The sequence below is a fragment of the Prionailurus viverrinus genome, chromosome B4 (genome assembly GCF_022837055.1).
Source record: "Prionailurus viverrinus isolate Anna chromosome B4, UM_Priviv_1.0, whole genome shotgun sequence".
Taxonomy (NCBI): Eukaryota; Metazoa; Chordata; class Mammalia; order Carnivora; family Felidae; genus Prionailurus; species Prionailurus viverrinus.
The window spans coordinates 112,078,686-112,101,062 of record NC_062567.1 but is presented as its reverse complement, the minus strand read 5'-3'; the positions used below and the strand labels follow the sequence as shown (position 1 = coordinate 112,101,062).

The 22,377-nt window shown below is 38.9% G+C and overlaps 1 long non-coding RNA gene across 1 annotated transcript in view; it reads left to right on the top strand.

The window, feature by feature from the left end:
• The first annotated feature begins 1,445 nt into the window (after window positions 1-1,445).
• Window positions 1,446-22,377, top strand: part of LOC125169474 (uncharacterized) — a 54,194-nt gene continuing 33,262 nt past the window's right edge. Inside the window, exons 1-2 of the long non-coding RNA XR_007153694.1 lie at window positions 1,446-1,506; window positions 3,994-4,057. This is a non-coding gene — a long non-coding RNA (uncharacterized LOC125169474). The remainder of the gene's footprint in view (window positions 1,507-3,993; window positions 4,058-22,377) is intronic.

The window sequence follows — 22,377 nt, the reverse complement described above, 5'->3', positions numbered from 1 at the left end:
TCCATTTTATGTGCCTGTCTGTGTCTTTGTCCAAATTTCCCCTTTTTATAAGGGGACACGGTTATATTGGTTTAAGGCCCACTTTAATAACCTCATCTTAACTCAGTCATTTGCAAAGACCCTATTTTCTTTCTTTCTTTTTGTTTTTCAGTAGGCTTTACACCCAATGCAGGACTTGAACTCATGACCCTGAGATCAAGACCTGAGCTGAGATCAGGAGTCAGACACTTAACATGATTGAGCTACCCAGGTGCCCTGTAAAGACCTTATTTTCAAATGAGGTCACATTCACACATCCTGGGGGTGAGGACTTTAACATTTTTTTGAAGGGGGGACATTATTCACCCTGTAACAACTGTTTCAAAGGAAAAACCAAAACACGGATTGATACAAGTAAAGGAATGTTGAGATGAATTGCAAATGGAGACGAAACTGTTCTGTCCAGTTTTAAGGACAGTTGGGGTGATGGTGGGCTGGTCAGTTAAATCACTACCAGACAGGATAAAAATTATACATCTATCCGTTACCTACAGCTTACAAAGCTTTACGAAATAATTAAAATACAATGAACAGAGCTAGAATCTCATAACCTGAAAGATTAGTCTGTAGAAGGGCGTGCATAGTTTTCCACTGAAACATATAACATTTTCCTATACTATTGTTAGTCCGTGTATTTTATTCTGTGAATGAAATGGTCTGAAAATCTGCTGTGCATTAAGTGGTCCTGACATCTCATGTGCATGATTTACTTTCTTGGCAAACTTATACCCATCTCCCTTTTCTAGGTCTGTTTCCTGTAACACTGAGTGGGAGATTTGACCACGTTTCCTTAGTGGGCCTTTGGGATGCTTGAGGCCAGCACTACCCTCTCTGGAGATGTATAGAGCATGTTACAGATGCTCTCTGTTCTTTCCTTCTTGGTCACCTCGTGGAGGCAGGAAAGCAGGGCCCTCGGTAGATGTGTCGCTACAACTACATAAGCTGCAAGATAGGACACATGGGCCAATTTCTGCATCGTATTTACGATCTGCAGTCCTCACACCTCAGCCTCCAAAATGTATAAGGGCATAACTTGTTGCTGTTACTATCTCCGCCGGCTGGGCCTATTGAAATTCTTCCCCCAGCCACATGAGAGAAAAGAACACACAGAGACAGAAACAGGTATTCAAAATGTCTACACATTAAAAAATGAAACCCAAGCAAGAATTTCATAATAAAGTGTTTTTAAGGAATTACAGATACAGGGGCTCAAAAAGGAAATCTCTCCTTAATAAGAATAATGTTAGGAAAAATAAATTCAGGAATTCTCTCTCTGGTGATTCATATTCTCAGACGTTTTTTGGCATTCTCACTACATAATCCCCCCCCGCCCCACTTTTTTTTTTTACTGTATTGCTATTTTTTTTTTTTTTTTCAGAAAGAGAAAATATTACTGGAGAAAACCATGCCAAGCCTGAGAATGTTGAGTACCCGAGGCCAAGCTCAACAAGGCCAGGGAACTTTCCGGTGAGAAATGATCCTATCTGTAACAAGGCCAGTCTCATGGGCTGTAGCTCACAACTGGCAGGAAGGCAGTGAAGTGTCCTTTGGTCTGTCTGTCCTGTTTTTTGATTTATTCCCACTTATTTAACCTCTTACCAGTTTTCTAAGCTTCACTCTGCCCGAAAGTTTCACGAGCAGATGTCCTGCCCAAGTCAAAAGTCTCAATCTCGAATTGTTTCAGCACCCTCAGCCTCTTCAGGCAGAACCCGCACTGCAGTGCCAAGGGGGCCCTCACCATGTTTCTTTCTTCTGTCTTGGTGAACTTGTCTCATATGTCTGGAGAGAAAACACAAAGGGGATAGGGCCACTTTCCACTCTGTCTGTAAATCCCAGGCCGGCTTCTCTCAGGCTGCTGCTGCTTCTTCTTCTTCTTCTTCTTCTTCTTCTTCTTCTTCTTTTTAATATTTATTTATTTTGAGAGAGAGAGAGAGAGCAAGCAGGGGAGGGGCAAAGAGAGAGTTCGGGAACCGAGGATCTGAAGCAGGCTCTGAGCTGACAGCAGAAAGCCCAACGTGGGGCTCAAACTCACAAACTCAGATCATGACCTGAGCCAAAGTCTGATACTTAACTGACTGAGCTACCCAGGTGCCCTCTTTTTTTTTTTTTTTTTAATATTGATTTATTTCTCTTGAAAGAGAGAGAACGCAAGCATGAGTGGGGGAGGGGGAGAGAGAGAGAGAGAGAGAGAGAGAGAATCCCAAGCAGGCTCTGTGCTATCAGTGCAGAGTCCAACTTGGGGCTTGATCTCACAAACTGTGAGATCACTGTGATCATGGACACACAGTTGGTTAAGGGCTTAACCAACTGAGCCACCCAGGTGCCCCAGGCTTCTTAATTTCTTTTGAGACTTGGCAAGTGTGCTACTTTGCCTAGTTAACTCATCCCTGGGAACCCATGGCACTTGTATCTCTTAGGAGCTATACACTCTTTCTAGACTTTCCCAGTTCCCCTCACCTACCCCTTCTTCTCACATATCTTCAATTTACTAAGTGCTGACTCTATGACAGGCAATTCGCTAAGCACTTTGGTGCATTATTTTTATCCCACCTTCAAAGCAGCTCTGTGGGTTAGGTAAAATAATGACTCCAGGCTTACAGTTGAGAAAACAATGTAAGGACAGTTAGAAAACCTGTGCATGATCACTGCTAAGTTAAAGAGTCAGGATTTGAACCCAGGCTTCACTGACTGAAAAGCCAGTATAATTGACTTCCCTGATCATGTGCCATAGGGCTGAAACTTCTTTTATGAGATTCTAGGAAAAGAACAGCCAAATCTGTATATTTTGTCACTTATGCAACTTTAAGGACACTTGAGTTGCTAGAAGTGATTTAGGGTGGAGGACTAGGGTTAGGAAAATTATGATGGGTTATTGACATTCTTATAATGTGATGCTTCCCTCTTTCTATTGGATTGTTTCCTTTCTGGGACTTCTCTCAAAGGCTGAGACTATCCTGGTGCCTTGTTAAACTCTCTGGAGACAAAAAGTTACATGATTTTCAGGGGGCCAGACTTTTAATGAATTCTAGCAGGGATGGCCTTGAGTTAAATTTAGAAAAATCTAAAGTTTTATATCTGGGATGCCATCTCCAATTTTTGTTATTCTTTTCCTCTTTAAAATAAACCCATTAACAAAAGTACTTTGAGCAAACGTTAATCAGGCCCTTGGACCTTCCTCTGGGCCCATCTTTGTGTGTTCTTATAAAATCTAGTTTTAGTGAGAACCTTGATAAGTCAGTTTAACTAGAGCCACTCACTCTTGATATCTGATCACCTTCGCTATCTGATCAGGTTCTTCATCCCCCAGGTGATGTCTGATCATCCTGGCCTGTTGTCAGCAAGAATCCCATTAGGTGGGTTTAGCCAGAACCCCTCTTATACCTTAGTAAGTTTTCATCCACTACCCCCCACTATCTCCTTGGCTTTAAATTCCCACTTGTCCATGCTCTACTTGGAGTCAAGCCCAGTCTCTCTTCCCCACTGTAGAATCCCATTGTGGTATTCCCTGTATCTATCATGATGGTCCTGAATAAAGTCTGCCTTCCCTTCTTTAGCAAGCCTCATTGAGTATTTTTTTCTTTTTTTTTTTTCCTATTTATTTATTTATTTATTTATTTATTTATTTTTGGGACAGAGAGAGACAGAGCATGCATGGGGGAGGGGCAGAGAGAGAGGGAGACACAGAATCGGAAACAGGCTCCAGGCTCCGAGCCATCAGCCCAGAGCCCGACGCGGGGCTCGAACTCACGGACCGCAAGATCATGACCTGGCTGAAGTCGGACGCTTAACCGACTGCGCCACCCAGGCGCCCCGAGTATTTTTTTTCTTTAGCAGTTATGGTGCTGTGACTCAGATAGGATCAGATTCATCATCTGGGCCCCTGGGTGATCTTAAGGCCACTTAGGACCTTAAGAATGCAATGTTGAAGTCTTTATCTTCCCTTCTGCCTGATAGGTTGGGGATCCTATGGAGAGTCTGACTCTGGAACCGGTGCTACAGACAGACGTTGTTAAAGCTGGTAAGGACAGATTTTGACTTGTAAGATTCTGAGTATACTCTACAAGCTGATTTAGAGTCCCAGACAAACAGATGCCGGGGTATAGTCCTACATTTCTCTATTTGTAAGAAGATGAGCTGGAGTCCCAGGCTTCCTTGAAAGGTACCTGCTGAGCTGGAAGTCTCTTCTTTCTGGATCTCTTTCCTGAGAGGGGATTATTTCCTACCTCTATGGGCTGGAAGTCTTTTTCTTCTTGGCTCTCTGTGAGGCCTCTCTGTTGTCCTCATTGGATTCTGCTTCTCCCATGGGAACGTCTCAGTTGACTGAAACCCCCCCCCTTCTTGTACCTCTATTAATTATGAGCTCTGCCAACTCATCTGCTTCTTTTCTTGTTAGCATGATTTTGCTGAGGACAATGTAGAGCTCCACTGGCCTCTTTGGAAAACCTGAGATCTCCCCAGACTGGTTCCTCTAAGGCCTCTCCTCCATTGTGTCTCTCCTCCTTCCTCCTCTTACCATCTTCTGGAGAGAAAACACTGAATCCTTGAATCCTTTTATATGTTCCCCCTCACACCCCTTCTTCCTTTATTCCTCTGTCCAACCTTGCCAGACTTCTCCCTTCTCACCTTATCCTCTCAACTCCCTACAGCCACTTGAATTTTAGGCCACCTATCCTCCCTCGGGGGCTCTCAGGAGACTCTGGGACCTCTAAAAGCAACCACCTGAGACTGAAAAGAGAGAAAAAAAAAGCTGGAACCAGAGATAGCTGTTTTGTCCACTCATATGTACACTGGAGATATCCAGACAGCTGCTAGATGTCTCTGTAGTCACCAGCCTAAAGTTTAGTTTACATTCAGAGCAAAAGAAAATGTTAAGTCTTCTCCACAAATATTGACATACAGGTAACCTTAACTTGTCCATTTGCTGGAAATACAATACAGATAAAAACATAAAGTGGAGATAAACCAGTGAGTTTGTATTACTATGTTTTATTAACTTTAAGCCTAAAATTTTAGAATGAAAGCTAAAAAAAAAATCTCTATTTGAATATATGTTTATGTACATGTGTATGTATGTCTGTATGTTATTTACAAGTGGTATTTTTCCATCTCCAGCTGGTATTACTAAATTAATTTATAAAATCCCCCAGATGAGTTCTACTCAAATTGGTTTAGAGGCAAGTGGGTACTTACATAAATTAATTATCTTAAAACTCTCAGATATAAAGATACTAACCAATGTGTGTGTGTGTGTGTGTGTGTGTGTGTGTGTGTGTGTGTGTTTTAGGTTCACATGATCAGGGATATTCTTTGGTAAATAAAGCTACTTAAAAAATGGTTGGTAAAATTAAATAGGTGTGCCCTCAGAATTCTGAAGATTAATTATAATGTGGATATACAATTTTTCCTACCTAGATTTACCAGTCAAACAAGCTTATATTACCTCTACTATATGTTTAAAATTATAAAACTATAAACTTACCCTAAGAATAAAATGTACAATAAAAATAAATTGCTTGATGCATGTCAACATGGCAGTAAAAAACAAAAAAGAAAAAAAAGAAAAAAGGGGGGAAGAACCAAATGTTTAACTTTTAGATTCTTTGCTTCTGTGATTTGTTTGAAAGTTGCCTGATTTTCCAACAAGAAAAATAACTTACAATGATGGCTAGCTTTGTTTAATGTCTCATGAAATTTTCATGAGCAACTCAAGCATAATTATAAGAACAGGTGAATTAAAACGACGTAAGTGGGATACAAGTTTATTAATGAACTCTTCAATAATAATTATGCTTTATAATATGTCTACTTAAAAATAGATGCAAAAATCTAAGATTTTATATATGAACCTAATGGTAACCATAAATCAAAAACCACTAGTAGATATGCAAATAATAAAGAGAAAGGAATCCAAGTATATCACTAAAAAAACCCAGCAAACCATGAAAGAGAGCAAGAGAAGAAAGGATCAGAGAAAAACTACAAAAACAGCCACAAAACAAGTAACAAATGATGATAAATTCATGTCTATCAACACTTAATTTGAATGTAAATAGACTAAACACTCAATCAAAAGACATAGGCAGACAGAGTAGATAAAAAAAAAACAAGATCCATTTATAGATCGCCTATAAGATACTCATTTTAGAAATAACGACACCTGCAAATTGAAACTGAGGGGATGGAGAGCATTTATCATGCAAATGGATGTCAAAAGAAAGCCAGAGTATCAATATTTATATTGAACAAGATAGACTCTAAAACAAAGACTGTAGAAAGAGACAAAGAAGGACACTGTATAATAATAAAGGGGAGAATCCAAGAAAATATAACAATTATAAATATTTATGCACCCAACATGAAAACACCCAAGTACATAAAACAGTTAATAACAAACATAAAGAAATTAATTGATAGTAGTAAAATAATTGTAGGAGACTTTAACACCCCACTTATGTTGATGGACAAATCACCCAAACAGAAAATTAATAAGAGGGGTGCCTGGGTGCCTCAGTCAGTTAAATGTCCAATTTCTGCTCAGATCATAATCTCATGGTTCCTGAGTTCAAACCCTGCGTTGGGCCCTGTGCTGACAGTTCAGAGCTTGTTTCAGATTCTGAGTCTCCCTCTCTCTCTGCCCCTCCCCCACTTGTGCTCTGTTTCTCTCTCTCTCAAAAATAAATATTTTAAAAAATTAAAGAAAATCAACAAGAAAACAGTGTCTTTGAATGACACACTGAGCCAGATAGATTTAACAAATATATTCAGAGCATTGTAACCTAAAACAGCAAACTGCATATTCTTTTCAAGTGCACATGAAACATTGACCAGAATAGATCACATATTAGGCCATAAAACAAGCCTCAACAAATTCAAAAAGATCAAAGTCGTGGCATGCATCTTTTCTGCCCACAATGCTGTGAAACTAGAAATCAACCACAAGGAAAAATCTGGAAAGACTATAAATACATGGAGATTAAATGACATGCTACTAAAAAATGAATGGGTCACCAAGAAATCAAAGAAGAAATAAAAAAGTACATGGAAATAAATTAAAATGAAAATGCAGTGGTCCAGAACCTTTAGGATGCAGCAAAAGCTGTTCTATGAGGGAAGTTTATAGCAATACAGACATACCTTAAGAAGCCAGGAAAATCTCAAATAAACCTTACACCAAAAGGAGCTAGAAAAAGAATAACAAACAAAACCCCAAACCAACAGAAAGAAGGAAATAATTAGAGCAGAAATAAAGATTAGAGCAGAAATAAATGATACAGAAACTAAAAAATCAGTAGAACAGATCAATGAAACCAGGAGCTGGTTCTTGAAAAGATCAACAAAGTTGATAAACCTCTAGCCAGACTCATCAGAGAGAGAGAGAGAGAGAGAGAGAGAGAGAGAGAGAGAGGACTCAAACAAAATCACAAATGAAAGAGGAAAAATAGCAACCAATACCACAGAAATACAAACAATTGTAAGAGAATATTATGAAAAACGATATGCCAACAAATTAGACAACCTAGACAAGATAGATACATTCTTAGTAACATATAACCTACCAAAACTGAAGCAAGAAGTAGAAAATCTGAGCAGACCAATTACTAGGAGAGATTGAATCAGTAATAAAAAAATTCCCAACAGACAAAAGTCCAGGACCAGACAGCTTCATGGGTGAATTCTACCAAATATTTAAATAAGAGTTAATACCTACTCTTCTCAAACTATTCCAAAAAATAGAAGAAAGACATTTCCAAATTCATTCTATGAGGCCAATATCACCCTGATACCAAAACCAGATAAAGACATCACACACACACACAAAAAAGAGAACTACAGGACAATATCTCTGATGAACATAAATGCAGAAATGATCAACAAAATACTAGCAAACTGAATCCAACAATACATTAAAAAAATCATTTATCACACTCAAGTGGGATTTATTCCTGGGTTGCAAGGGTGGCTCATTATTTGCAAATCAATCGAGGTGATACATCACATTAATAGAATAAAGGATAAAAACCGTATTATCATTTCAGTAGGTGCTGAAAAATTATTTGACAAAGTACAGCATCCATGTATGATAAAAACCCTCAACAAAGTAGGTTCAGAGGGAACATACCTCAACATAATAAAGTCCCTGCATGAAAAACCCACATTTAACATCATCTTCAATGGTGAGAAACTGAAAGCTTTTCCCCTAAGATCAGGAACAAGACAAAGATGTCCTCTCTTACTACTTTTACTCAACATAGTACTGGAAGTCCTAGCCACAGCAATCAGACAACTAAAAGAAATAAAAGGCATCCAAATTGGTAAGAAAGAAGTAGTAGTTTCGCTATTTGCGGATGACATGATACTATATATAGAAAACCTGAAAGACTCCAACAAACTACTAGAATGGATAAATGAATGAAGTTGCAGGATACAAAATCAATGTGCAGAAGTCTGTTGCATTTCTATACACTAAACATGAAGCATCAGAAAGAGAAATTAAGAAAACAATCCCATTTATAATTGCACCAAAAATAATAAGACATCCTAACCAAAGAGGTGGAAGACCTGTACACTCAAAACTCTAAAACACTGATGAGAGAAGTTGAACATGGCACAAAGAAATGGAAAGACCTTCCATGCTCATGGATTGGGAGAACAAATATTGGTAGAATGTCTGTACTACCCAAAACAATCTACAGATCTAATTCAATCCCTACCAAAATACCAACAGCATTTTTCACAGAATTAGAACAAACAATCCTAAAATTGTATGGACCCACAAAAGACCCCAAATAGCCAAAGCAATCTTGAAAAAGAATAAAACTGGAGGTATCACAGTCTGAGACTTCAAGTTATATTGCAAAGCTATAGTAATCAAAACAGTATGGTACTGACACAAACACAGACACATAGATCAATGGAATAGAAAACTCAGAAATAAGCCCACAATTATGTGGTCAGTTAATCTTTGACAAAGCAGAAAACAATATCCAATGGGAAAAAGACAGTCTCTTCTGCAAATGGTTTTGGGAAAACTGGTCAGCCACATGCAAAAAATGAAACTGGACTGTTTTTTACACCATACACAAAAATAAACTCAAAATGGATTAAAGACCTAAATGTGGATCTGAAACCATAGAAATCCTAGAAGAGAGCACAGATAGTAATGTCTCTGACATCAGCCATAGCAACATTTTTCTATATATGTCTTCTGAGGCAAGGGAAACAAAAGCAAAAATAAACTTTTGGGACTATATCAAAATAAAAAGTTTCTGCACAGCAAAAGAAACAATCAGCAGAACTAAAAGGCAACCTACTGAATAGAGAAGATACATGCAAATGACATATCTAATAAAGGGTTAGTATCTAAAATGTATAAAGAAATTATACAACTCAACAACCCCAAAACAAATAATCCAATTAAGAAATGGGCAGAAGACATAGACAGACATTTCTCCAAAAAAGACATCCAGATGGCTAGCACATGAAAAGATGTTCAACATTACTCATCATCAGGGAAATGCAAATCAAACCCACAATGAGATATCACCTCACACCTGTCAGAATGGCTAAACTAAGAAGGAAGTGTTGGTGAGGATGGAGAAAAAGGAACCCTCTTGCACTGTTGGTGGGAATGCAAACTGGTGTAGCCACTGTGGAAAACAGAATGGAGGTTCCTCAAAAATTTAGAAATAGAACTATCTTATGATCCAGTAATTGCACTACTGGGTATTCCCCCCCTCCCCCAATCACAAAAACATGAATTTAAAGGGATACATGCATCCCTATGTTTATAGCAACATTATTTACAATAACCACATTATGAAAGCAGCCCAAGTGTCCATAGATAGATGAATGGATAAAGAAGATGAGATGTGCATATATAATGGTATATTATTCCACAATAAAAAAGAATGAAATCCTGATATTTGCAATGACATAGATGGAGCTAGACAGTATAATGCTAAGTGAAATAAGTCTGTCAGAGAAAAACAAATACCATATGATTTCACTCATATGTGGAATATAAGAAACAAAACAAACGAGTAAAGGAAAAAAAAGTGAGAGAGACAAACCAAGAAACAGACTCTTAACTATCGAGAAAAAACTGGTGGTTATGGCAGGGAGAGGGGGAGGTTAAATAGGTGATGGGGATTAGGGAGTACACTTGTGATGAGCACCAGGTATGCGAGTGTTGAATCACTATATTGTACACCTGAAACTAATATAACCCTAATTTGATTCCTATACTGGAATTAAAAAAACATAGTTGTGGGGTGCCTGGGTGGCTCAGTTGTTTAAGCGGCCAACTTTGGCTCATCATGATCTCAGTCTCGGTGTCAGTTCAAGCCTTGTGTTGGGCTCTGTGGTGACAGTTTAGAGCCCGGAGGCTGCTTCCGATTCTGTGTCTCCCTCTCTCTCTGCCCCTTCCCTGCTCATATTCTGTCTCTCTCTTTTCCTCCCCCCGCCCCACCAAAACAAAAAAATAGTTGCAAAAATCTTTTTGATAACTTGAAACCTTAACACTATACTAAGTTTAGTTAAATTATAGACATTCATTGAATATCTAGATCACTTCCAAGAAAGATACAATATTAAAACAGTTAATTGCCAAACCTAGGTTTATCTACTTTTGGCATCTTGTTTTTATGCAGAATACAAAAGCTAGAAATATTTGAGTCTGTCAATAAACCTGAAAAATTGTACTGGGAGAAAGATACGCCTCTAGAGAATTATGAAATAATTTATTCATAAATTTGCTACAGAATGATAGTATGTGGCAGACAGCTCACAACAGTCTGATTCCTGGTTTTCACTGAAAACTAGGGTTACTGATGGTTGAAAATTCTAATCCATACTGTGTAAATGAATCTACTAGAAATAATAAAAGTTAAGAAAAAAGAAACTCTGTGTGCAAAGAAAGATGTATTTTTGATAAGTGAAAATATGAAGTATGTGTTTTTGTTAAAGGAAAAAGAGAGAAATTTTGTTCTAAAGTAGAATGACTAACTGTTCCAGACTTAAAATAGGAAAGAGTAGGACAAAAACTGAATGAATATTAAAATAAATTTTTAAAGAAGGTTTATGGAAAAGGAATCTTGGAAAAAGAATTTTTTTCTTGGGTGATCAGTACTTGCCAAGATTGGTTGGATTTATTTATATATATTTTTAATTAGGCTTAACATTACTAACTAGTACAATAATACAAAATTAGAACTTGTTTTTCTCTCTCTGTTAAAACAACAAAATTGTCTTAGATTACTGGTCTGCTCTTAATAAGACACTGTAAAAAATTTTTTTTTCCTTACTTGTTAAGTCATCTGCCTGGGAAATCAGGATTTTGTGTCTTAAAATAATTTCCCGTGCTTCATGTTGTTTTTATCAGGTCTTTGATTACTTAAGAAAGCCAAGTATTCTCAATATTAAAAGAGGTATGATTTTTTATTTTTTTTTATGTTTTATTTATTTCTGAGACAGAGACAGAGCATGAGTGGGGGAGGGGCAGAGAGAGAGGGAGACACAGAATCCGAAGCAGGCTCCAGGCTCTGAGCTGTCAGCACAGAGCCTGATGCAGGGCTTGAACTCACCAGCCGTGAGATCATTACCTGAGCCGAAGTTGGACGCTTAACCGACTAAGCCACCCAGGTGCCCCAGAAAGAGGTATGATTTTTAAAAATAACTATGTAACTTTCTGTATTTGCCTTTGAAATCTTTTAATTGTCACTTTGTTTGAATGAGTAACTAAGTATTGTTTCAATGTGACTTGTGATCCTGAGTGGTCATGTGTTCAAACCTTTTGACATTTTTGACGATTTCCCAAAATCGAATGCTAAATGGAATCTTTGTTACTTCAAACTAACTTTGAGATTTCCTAGAGCACTCCTGGAAAGTCTCAAAGGATTTGTCTCTTACTTTGTAAAAGAGAGATGTTAAACTAATTAGGATTATTTGGTATGTTAAATTATGTGGGAAGCATTGTCAAATTGGAAGTGATTCCATATGAATCTTCATAGGTTATATGTGTATGGATATATGTTACTAAATTGTGTGAAGGTCTTAGAAATTTGCAGTACTCTCATTGTCCAGTTATTATGTTAAAATGTTGTATGCCATAGAAATAACTATTTTTCCTTATCAAATGAACTGTCATCAGAACTTTAACCATGGCTATTTTATGTCTTACTATTCATAGATAGTTACTGTCTTACTCTGATTCTTTGAAGGGATTTATAACTATAGCTATAGTTATAGCTGTAGCTATTGACCTATTAACTGTATGTCAGAATGCTGAATGATGGCATCACTTGAATAGTTTTGAGAGTATGCCACTGTACTGAGAATTTACAGATCTAATGAAAAAAAGCTGATGGATTCATAAAATGCTGACCTAAGATCAAACAGAACAAGAATTAATTCATGGGATTATATCAACTCATGAGGATGATTATAAGTTTTCTATGAATTTTTGTTTGAAACATTCACTGCTGGCTCTTTAATATTTTCCAGATTTAGAAAAGCCTTTCCCCCTTTTTCTTGTAAAGTAAACTTGCAGAAGTTTGGTAAATTACACCTTCATAAACAGAATTGAAACATTTATCTTTTCTTTGTACTTGATCCCTTCAGAATGTGGAAACTCTTAGCATTCTTATTTTCATGACAATATAGTTATTTGCATAAGTTTAATAAGAATCTGTTCTTGTAATAAGACACAATTAGAAACATTGGTTATATTAGCAAGGCTTTGACTGGAATGTTATATTTGAGAATGATATGTATCAGATCAGGTGTGACCCAACAGCTTTAAGGAAATAAGGTTGACTCTAAGGAGCCAATGCTTATAAGGCTCCCCCTTAGAAAATCTGGACTGTACCTGGCTTACATCATTCCCCACCTTACAGATGAGTAAGGAAGGTCACTTCTTGGCAGATCCAGGAATCTTAGGATATTTGGGAGATACTGAGAAGAGAGGAATCCCCCCAAATCAGTAGATATTGCAAGCAAAATATGGTGGTGAAGTCGTAGCTTGGCTTCCTAGCCTTGAGAGGCTTTTCAAAGTCCAATCTATAATTTCCAGTGAAAAGTTCCAGCAAAGGAAACCAAAAAGTGGGCTCTTGCTTCACTGGTGTAAATAATCAGGCCAAGATTACTACACAGACCAGACTTACTTCACAAACAAATTAGTCTTGCTTTGATTACCTTTGAAATCAAGAAATGGGGTGATTATAGAAAGAATTTGTTTTTTATTTCGGTGGAGAACTATAGTGTACCCTTGTGGGCTCTGTCTTGCACGTTTTGCCAAATCTTAACTAAGTCCTGAATTCTTTCATTTTGCTCCAATATCTGATTACAACTCTCCAAATTAGTTTCTAATTATTCTCCTTTCTGATTTGGAGTTAAGACTGCCCTTTTCTGGAATTAAAATAAAAACTAAAATGCAGGAGGAGGAGGGGGGGGGGCGGGGGGAGAAGAAAAAAGAACGCTGTTTTCCAGAAGTCCTTCAAGCTAAAGCTGGATCACTTGATATAGACTTAAAAAAAAAAATGGCCACAACAGATTATGTATGGGCAGCCTCCATGCCTTCTGTTGTATGGACCGTTCACAAAGTTCACTGGGACACCTGATGCCATCACCAAAGGCATTCGAACGGCAAATCAGGAATATTGATCAGACGGCCACTGCCATCCTTACTCTACCTTCTAGAGATGCTTCAAGCTCAAGCCTAAAATCTGAACTGATTGCCCTCTGGACTCAGAAACTGGGTTTCTAACAAACTCTGTTTTTCCTTTAGTTTCCTAGAAACTCCCCTCATTAAATGCCTGACTACTAGCACCATCCAGCAAAGTGTCATTATATTTTTATATATCTATACCACCTATTCAAACCCCTGAACAAATCTCAAGGACTTGTGGCCATGACCTGTGCTATTAGAAGGAAAACTGATCAGATAAAATCATTCACTTGCTGTAATAGGGTTATTCTTCTGGGCATAAAAGAGCACTTTAAGGGGCAAACAATCTTAACCCAAAGCATGCCTGAATAATGGTGGGACTTAGACATCAGAGGCAGAGGTAGTTAGAGGTTGGTCCACCTTCCTGGTGACACTTAGGTCAGATCTCTTCTATCTTCCCACCAAGATGGCTCCCTCTCAACACAAACTCTTTGCATCTGCCGTTCCTTTGGCCAAGACTTTGCCTCTCACCCCTATTGCTTTGTCTAGCTAACGTTCAGTCATCCTTTAGATCTCAGTGGAAGCATTGCTTTCTCAGGGAAGCTCTCGCTGACTTCTCTAAATCAGATTTTTCCTAACTTATCAAAGCACCGTGACCACTCCTTCTTAGCACTTGTCACAGCCTCAGTTTTTCATGTACTTATGTGGTTATTTGATTGTTGACAGTCTCCTCCACTAGATACCAAATTTCAAGAGGATTTGAGCGATGCCTGTTCTTGGAAATTTGTATCTGTAGCACATGGCACCTTACCTGGTACATGGTGGGCCCACCCTAAATAGTTGTTGAATGAATGGACTTGGGACTTTCAATGACTTTAGGCCCTTTCTACTGCCTCCACCCCCATCTCATACTAGAGGGGCCAAAGATATACATCATTATCCATCTATGGAAGCATATTAATGTAAAATAGTAGAGCAAAGCAAAAGACACTAAATAGCCTCTCCTTTCTTATTCTTTCAACGTATTCCTTTTTCAATGTTCTATATCAACACAGTTGATACATGTTCTGCATGCACATGCGTGTGTCTCCCTGACATGGAGCTTTTACTAAGCTTATCATAATATTCCTTGGCATTCACTTGGGAATAATGCAAGATAAGCATACTATGACCAACTTTGTAGGGCTGAGCTCGCTGTTTGAGGCCCACAGCATTAGGACAGAGGACTCCTCAGAAACTGATTAGCATGACTTGGACCACTGAATTAAGTAGGACTCCCTACCTACCCAAGTAAAGATTAGTTTGGACTGGTTCTGTTTTTGCATTGGAAAAAGAATTTTCCAGCCTTTGTAGATAAGATCTTGGTCATTGAAAAGGCTTTTACCTTTTTTCTATGCCCTACAGGCCATGATGGTCACATATGGTCATTGCTAGGTCCACCTCACCCTGGGAGGTCTTTCTAAAAGCTGAAAGACAACACTCTGGCCTCAGACCAAATGTGGAGTGGAAGTGGCCTGGCTTCTTGGCAGTTTCTCTGTCCCACTGACAGCAGCCCAGTTTGTAGAGGCATCTGGTATCAGGAATATCCTGAGCTCGGGTCCTGGGAAAATTTTTCTCTGTGGCTTTTGCAGAAAAAAAAAAAAAAAGATTTAAGGACTCTGTGTGTGTTACATATTATATGTCAAATATTTTCAAAAACCTTAGAACTAACCAAAATAGATTTTATTCTAGAAACATTATCTGTCATTTATAATGGAGACTTTTTATAACTTTTAAGGTTGAGATTACATCACATTTTTTCTAACGGCAGTTATTTTGGAAGACTGGGGATGGGAAAGCAGATCATAATGTAAATTGTGTGGGTAGACACTTTCCATGTGGTTTAATATGAAGTTTTAGGAGTCAGGCTCTGGGATCTTCAGTCCAAATAGATTTCATTCTTCATGCAAGGAGCACGCAAAAGAAAAGAACAGTGATAATAATAGTGATTAAGTGTGTCAACTCAGGTGTCGGTCAAAACCTCAGGTTGTTAGCTATGCGACTCCCACACAATTACCTCTCTACAAGCTGGTAAGGGTAATTTCCACTTTGCAGAGTTGTAAGGACTATTTGCTATGATATATGTAAAGTGCTTAACATGCATTAAGTGTCAGATAAATGATGAATTTTATTGTAATTATTATTCCTGCCTATGTCCAAACCATACTTGACACTTCTGGGCAGTAACCTTAAGGTGGTGAGAGGAATCCAGATTGTGGTTTCTAGATGGCAAGAAGGGTGCAGCGATTCGAGAAGCAGAGGCAGAAGCCATTCTGGAGTAGGTGCCTCTGATCTCTATTACTAGCAATCCCATTCAGGAACCATTTGTAGTTTATAACAGACTTTATCCTCCCCCCCCTCAACATTTTATGTTTTTATACAAAAACATGTGGGGTAGATGATGTTAGCCTAGTTCTTAGATAAGTAAGTGACTAGCCCAGGGAAGTTAAGTGACTAACCCAAAGTTGCATGGCTAATAAGTGACCGAATTGCAAAACAGGACCTAAATTCGGGTCTTCTAATGCCTAATTAGGGGGTTCTTTCTATATACCAGAGCAGTAAAATTCAACCAATATTCCTATCAGAAGTTTAAAGCTTTTGATGCTATCTTTTGTTAGCCTGGCATAGTAGTTTGAAACTTTTAGGTGATCTCCTTTACCTGTTCCCCATGACCACCCTGGAAGATATGTATTTCTTTAGATGAGAAGATATGGATGTTTAGGGGCTCACAGAGACTGTCCAGATTCACTGGGCCAAGTTGGAGGGTGGGGCTGGTGATGGTGCAAACCAGGCCTGCCCCCATCGAGAGCCCCTCTATTGCCAGCACAGGAGCAAGCACGCACTAAACTCTCAGTGAGTGTGAATTGAGCAGTCATCACTAACAGGCCACAGTTACATGCGTTTTCTCATTTAACCCTCAAGACAACCCACCAGGATCTAGAGACTCACAAGCTGGGGAATGCTCTCTCTGAGTCTAATGTCCATGCTCAACACTGCACATACTCTTTTTTGATTAACGAGGTCAGGCCTGCTGATTCTTAATGTGGTGCCCTTTCTGGTACTAACTGGTTCCAGTGTGGGCCAATAAAAACCAGGATTCTAAATCAAACACAAAACAAACCAACCAACTGATAGATCCCTGGAAACAACCAAGAGGCAAGAACAGAGATAAATGAGATTTGGGTAGCTCTTGCACAGCCCTCCTCCTTGTAACTGTAGTCAGTATACAGCACATTCTCCCACAGCAGCCCCCACCCTTAGCCTGGAAACGAAAATAGAACACTCCACGATGGCCCACATTGGAATGTATGGCCTGAAGAAACTCAATGGTCTTAAATTCATTTGTGCTAAAGAAGGACAATGCTTTTTAAAGGTAGTATGCTTTTGATCCCTGACTGCAAATAAGCACCTTGAATCCAGCTTAACCTCTTCCTGTCTTATCTGTGGCTCCTTCCCTTTCCCCTCTGGTATAGCTATGGGCCACAAATTCTTTGTCTTGTGTCAAAGACCTTTCAAGCACTCATCCTGAACCATCAAAGATTCCTTAATTTCCTTTTATCCTCTATAAACATCAATTTATTGTTCTATCTCTTGTATAGCTTGATTCAGGGGAAAGCTGGGATCTTAAATATTTCAGAGAGTGATGGAAGCATTAGTATAGCCACTGAATTGACCCTTGGAGCAAAAAAGAAAAAAAAAGTTTGGTTTCAGAATTATAAGAATTACTTTTTTTTTTTTTTTTTTCTAATGTTTCCCTCCCTCAGACAACTGCCCCTCCCTCTGCCTGCATCTCACCAGCACCTGCCCTGGGCTCAGCAGGGTGGCGGGGGGCTCCCACCTTTTCCATTCAGAAGGGAGGGTCTTAATTAAGAATTGTAAGAATTTTTTTCATTGTACTGTGTACCAACCAGCTGAGCGGCACATCAGCTGGGCGGTTCACAGCTGTGAACAACACAGACGGATTTGCTGCCGAAGAGGAAGGAGCTGGAAGACAAGAAGTGTTATAGACAGGAACAGAAAGAGCTGGCAGGCAAAAGTGACAAACCATTGACCTGAAATGCACTGAGAATCTTTGTATCTGAGAAGCAAACAGCAGGGTCGAAGATGGCCTAGGAGAGGACTTGTCTTCCTTTTGACCATGGACTGGAGCAAAGCTATTCTTTTCCTGCTCCATGAGTAGTTAAGGGGAAAAAGAACAACCACTGGCCTGGCTACTGACAAGCCAATGAAATATGCTGGGTTTAACCCATGTTCTTTCTTAGCAAGGCAGTTAGTGGGTGCCTGCTGTTTCTCTTAACTTCTCAGAGCCTCTAAGCACTAGATAGCACAGTCCTTCCAGCCCTTGAAGATGATCTCAAGTTTCAATGCTTTACAGAAGGTAGCATGGTGTAAAGCAGGGCTTCTCAAATCTTACTTAGCCTGCATCACAGTTGTCTGGGGGGCTTCCTAAACAGAGATTGTTGGGCCCCACAGCACAGTTTCAGATTCCGTGGGTCTGGGGTATGGCTCCAGAACTTACATTTCTGCAGATTCTCAGCTGATACTGATGCACTGGTCCGGGGACCATGCTTTAAGAATGGTTGGTCTAGAGAAAAAACAGGGACTTGTAGGCAGACAGGGATTCTGGTCCCAGTTCTGCCACTTTCTGTGTGCCTTTGAGTAGACACTTCTTTAGGCTTTGTTTCTTTTCATCTAGTAGGGCAAATAATGGAGGATAATGCTAGTGTGGTTAGATATATGGACTGTGTTCAACTCTGGACCTGCCACTGACCACTGGTGTGACCTTAGACAGACTGCTTCACCTTTGAATTCCTCAGTTTGTTCACCCTGAAAGTGAGGGTCATAGCTGTTGACCACCTAGAATTGCTGTGAGCTTTGTGAAAATAAGTCAAAAGAGTCACAGCGGTGACTAGCACATGGTAAATGTGATAAAAATATGCACTCTTGTCACTTTTTGTAGTTGTGTGACTTACAGGAGATGCAGAATATGAGGTGCCAAATGTCATGTCAGGCATATAGGAAATGCACAGTAAATGTCAATCGATTTCCTCTCCTCACACCGAAACAGGGAAGTCAGAGCTGGAAGCGCTGACTGAAAGAATGTCCTCTAAGTGGAGATCTCAGTAGGAGGCCTGGCCAAAAAAAAAAAAAGACACCAGCATGAGGATTTTAGCTGTTAGCGAAGCAGAATGTGCCAGATGCCTCCTCATTTCAAGGTGTCTATGCCGGTAGAACCTTCCTTTGAACAAAGATCAGCAGCTTGGGAGATGGAGCCAGTTGATGTCTGGCACTCATAAGTGTGGGCAAGCTCGAGGCACTCCCAGCAAGGTGGTGGATGGCTAGCATTCCATTTCCCTCTGAGGGCTGGAACCACCTAAGTGTGGCTCAGAACACAGAGACTTCAGGCTGGTGGTACTCAGCCTGATCCATTTACTTCTTTGTCTTCATTATACAGCTCAAGGCAACGCTGCAATCATTCTGGAGCTAACTGCCGAGCTCTAAGACGGTTGTAGCCTTTTATTTTACTTTCCGTCCATATTGTCTTGTAGTGGTCCATGGATAAAGGGCAGGGTGGAAGGTTAGATAAAATTGTCCGCCATCCCTATTGTATCCAGTGAGAATTTAGTGAGCTGCTTTAGGATAAAACATTCAAATATGTTTTGGCTGCACATTAATAACTCCCTTTTGGATGTTTTTGATTCCAAATAGTATACTAAAGGCCTTGAGAAGTCCTGCAGTAAAAAAATAATGAGTTTCATTCTCAGCAGTTCTCAAATTGTTTGTCCATGGAAACGTTTTTCTTTTAAACAAGTAATATTTCTTAACATCTCTTAAAATGTGGAATAAATTAAATTATAAATTATAAAATATAAAATATACATTATAAACTAATTAATTAATTAATTAATTAATTAATTAAATTGTGGAATAGGGAGAAATTTAAGTGTCTAGATGTGAAACTATTTAAACATTGAGGGCTACTGATCCCTTGGGAAAATAGGTTAAAGGCCATATGTTAGACTTCTACCCTTTTAGTTTATTGCTAGACCCGTACTAAGCCCTTGTCAAGTGCTGGCTCTCCAAATATCACCAACGCAATCTGTTGACGTGACAAAGCTGTGTTTATTGTTTATTGTGGTAAGGCAGATGGCCACCTAGACAGAGTCTGGGCAATGTCTCCCAGGGGAAAGGGCAAGGTTAGATGTTATTGCAAATTGGATTTTTGGTTTAAAGTCATCTTCTAATGAGGGACCTTGATTGGGTAAGGATAATGGTACAATAGTTTAGGATTAGAAACAGCAAGACAAAGATTTTTGAGTTGAGGGATTTGAAGATCTTTAGGGTGTTAACTGTCTGTTGATGCTTCTTATTGAAGAAGTGAAGGGTCTTTTGTGGAAGTTCCTATAATGAACAAGCAAGTTATTTGCCTGGACAAAATCACCTGGATTAGAAAAGATATCATAATGAAGACAATGGAGTAGTAAAATCCTGTTAATGTATTGTAGAAAGTGTGTGTTTATGTGTGTGGTGTATTTGGGGGAGGAGGAGGGTTAGATAGTTCCAGTCCTCAGTCCTCAGTTTCTAAGCTGTGTACATGAGATAGATGGTTTCCACTCTCACTCTTCATTCCTGAACTTATTACATTGATCTTGAATACTTACCTATTTTATTTTATATATTTCCTCCAGGCCAGACTGCAACAGGATATAAACCTGGGGATATTATTTGTGTGGGATTCTATAACTTCATCATTGTTGAGTTGCTATTGTGTGCCAAGATTCCCACCTTCTGCCTCCTCCCTCCCCAACACACTTTTGAATGTGTATTGTGTCAATGCACAGAGATGAACCTTAGATCACTCAGAGCTGAGAAACTTCTCTTCAGGATGGTCACATCTGGAGACATATTTGACAGGAATGGCATCCATTCCTTTGTTGGATTTTAGCATATTTTAGAGCAAGGATAGAGGACAACTTTGAAATGATGAGGTAGGCCTTTGTTAGTTTTCTGAGGATAGAACCTCCTAGAAGTGCTGAATTATTGATAATGACCATGATGGAGGATGCATTGACATGGACTGCTTTCCATTTACTTAGGAAATTCACATGTCTTTAAGACATCTCTTATTTTACAAATAGAAAATAAGAGGTGTTATGATCTCTCAAGGTTTATATTACATTTTAAGAAAAAATGATGAATTTGCTCTCCATAGGGTCAGAGGGCAGACTAAGCATAGATTGAACTGATATCTTTAATAACAATGAAGTTATATTCTATGAATTAAATATGAGTTAAAAAAATTCAATCTCCAATTCAACCCCAAATCTCAATTTAATTTACAACTCAGGCAATACTTTGTAGGAAATTATTTTACCTTTTCCATTGGTAAGCTGTTTTTATTTCCTGGTATTTGATATTATTTTGAAAAAAGGAATATTTGGGGCTAATGGCACAGTGGCTTTGAAAGCACAGGAATGTTGCTACCTTACATGCTACTTAATCTCCTCTGTTAAAAGTTGATATAATTTGGGGCTTTTGGCTGGCTCAATTGGTAGAGCATGTGACTCTTAATCTCGGGGTCTTGAGTTCAAGCCCCATATTGGGCCTGGAGCCTAGTTAAAATAAATAAAATAATAAAAAATTATTTTTAAAAAGTTGATATAATTCTACTGCATAAACAAAAAAGACATGTCTAAGGTCTTGGATAGTAAAGATTTAGTATTAACTTTAATAGACAAATACTAGTTGAATAAACGTAGGCCTAGTTTAGATGGCAAGAACTACCTGAATTCATGAAAAACCTGAAATACAGATCATCTTATTTTTTTAATTTTTTTTTTAATTTTTTTTTATAAATTTTTTTTTTCAATGTTTATTTATTTTTGGGACAGAGAGAGACAGAGCATGAACGGGGGAGGGGCAGAGAGAGAGGGAGACACAGAATCGGAAACAGGCTCCAGGCTCTGAGCCATCAGCCTGACGCGGGGCTCGAACTCCCGGACCGCGAGATCGTGACCTGGCTGAAGTCGGACACTTAACCGACTGTGCCACCCAGGTGCCCCATAGATCATCTTATTTTTTTTAAAGGACATATAGTAAGTGAAGATAGTTCAGTCCAATAATATATACTTATTAAAGTCCATACCAATTACAGCAATATGCTAGATCCTGGGAATCTGGTAACCCAGGGGCAGTATCAGTCCCTGGCCTTGAGCTCATTATCTAGAAGGGAAAGCTGAGATAAAAACATGTGAGTCAGAATATAGCAGGTGCTATGGTAGAGAAGGCACAAAATGCTGGGAGTCAGTGAAAGGTTTCTACAGGAGATAATGTATTAGTTACGTATTGCTGTATAACAATTATGCCAAATGTAATACCTTTAAACAATAAAATTGTACCATCTCATATAGTTTCTGATAGTTGAGAAACCTGGAGAGGCTTAGCTCATGGTTCTGGCTCAGCGTCTCTTGTAAAGTTGTCATCATGATGTTGGGCAGAGCTGCTGTCATCTGAAGGTTTGACTGGGGAGAATCCATTTTCAAAATGGCTATTGGCAGGAGGCTTTAGTTCTCTGCCACAGGGGTGTCTTCACAGGGCTACTCATGACATTGTCTCTAACCTATTCCAGAGTGAGG